Consider the following 1,968-nt stretch of genomic DNA (forward strand, 5'->3'; position numbering starts at 1 on the left):
TATTATTTATTTATTTTTGCATATAAATAAATGTTTTTTTTCTGTCCCTAAGCTGAAATGTGCTCTACACCCTTGCTATCCCTGAACAGGACACTTGCAAAATTTGTATATATGCTCAGCTGTTTTATTTATTTTATTTTTAAATATAGAAATGTCTTTTTCACCATAAGCTAAAATGAGCTCAACACCCTTAGCAGCTATCCCAGTTCAAAGTTGACACATATATATATATATATATATATATATATATACTCAGTAGGCTACATAAAACTGTAACTATAAGAAATAAAAAAAAAAGATTCATACTTTTTTTTTAAATTATTCTTTCATAAACTTAATATTGACTTTTAGATATTTGCATAAATTAAGTAATACGTGTGTGTGTGTGTAATTTTTTTTTATAAATATAGTTTTTTTTCTATAACTGCAGTTAATTTTTCTTCTTCTCCCATCTCCCTCATGCACTCTGACACATTTCCAGAAAGGTCGTGTTCTGTAGTTTGACCTTGAAATGAATCTGTTTTGGTGACATAATAGCAGAGCAACCTTCAGTATGAATTTGATCTCTAAAGAGTCCCTCATGGCTCACTCCGTGACATATCAGGATGATGATTTCATTGTGGCTCCCTAAACTTCATTGTTCTCTGGCTGCAGACGTGATGTCATAAAAGTTGGTCTTAAATGGTGCAGCTCTCTGAAATGACTCCATGGCTGCTTCGTGTTCTGCTTTGTTTGGACTGATTGTGCTGCTCAGTGTAGCCCGAGCACCTGTCAGTAATATTTGTTCAGGTCTATGTACAGGAGGTAATGAGGGATCAGTAATCACTGTACACAGCGCTTACAACAGGATCCTGCCGACCTTCAGAACGGAAAAACACTGCAGTGTAAAGTCTAAAATAGCTGAATGCACATAATGCCACGTTGCTGACAGATAGTGTCACTGAATATTATCATTTGTGATCGTGTATTGTTTGTGTTCAACCCAATTTCAGCACCTTTTGTGTGTGTGTCTGAACAGTGAGACTAGCTAATAAAAGAACAGCAAAATGTTACCCATGTGGCCATGTTAACACTGTAACATTTCAGGAGTCACAACAGCATTTAAATATGGGAGGGAATCCTCTTAACTAGTGTTTTGTGTCTGTAGATGCAGAACAGAACTCACTCTGGAAACTGTGATGATTGGAACGGTTTACCATAGCAACGTTTTGGCATCTTCCACATTTGGTATTCATTTTTTATGGACCAAAGACTCTTTATGTTCGCCAATTTTAACTAAACCACCGTCGACACGTCGTTGTTTATGTTTGGAAGGCTGTGCTAGCATGGTTTATCACGTTGCTAGCATCTAGGGCATAGGTTTGATTTAGACATCGGTGGGGACATATCAGCAGACACCCCCACAACCAAGTTCAGAAGTCAGTTATTAAGTATGTTAAATAACAGTGCATATTTCACTGTATAAATGAAAGACAAATCCATGTTGAAGTCAAGAGAAGTGAGTGATTTCCTTGTCTTTTGTTGTTTAAGATTAAAAACACAGAGAGTAGGAATAGACTATATATATAGGGTACAACGGGGCTAAAGGCCCACCTTAAGAAAACATGTGCCATTCACTGCGCCTAAAATGTATAATTGCAGAAAAAATATATACGTTGTATTGAACATTAATGGAGCAACAGATTTTGTGTGAAAATAAATAATTAAAGTTGTTTATTTTGTTTAAAAATCTTATAAATGTATGAGGTGGCAAGAGGGGCACGGTATTGATACAAATACTTCAACTAAAATAATGTTTTTTTAAAAATAATGTCTAAGTTAATACATGTTCAAAACAATCACTTTAGCAAAGTTTGTACTATTTTCTGCTTATTTTGAAAAATAAAAGAATTATTTTTTTTTCAATAAATATACTGTCATTAAAATAGGCTAATATAAAAAATATATTTTAAAATACAGAAACAAAAT

The sequence above is a fragment of the Sinocyclocheilus grahami genome, unplaced genomic scaffold, assembly GCF_001515645.1.
Source record: "Sinocyclocheilus grahami isolate Dianchi unplaced genomic scaffold, SAMN03320097.WGS_v1.1 scaffold1639.1, whole genome shotgun sequence".
Classification (NCBI taxonomy): domain Eukaryota; kingdom Metazoa; phylum Chordata; class Actinopteri; order Cypriniformes; family Cyprinidae; genus Sinocyclocheilus; species Sinocyclocheilus grahami.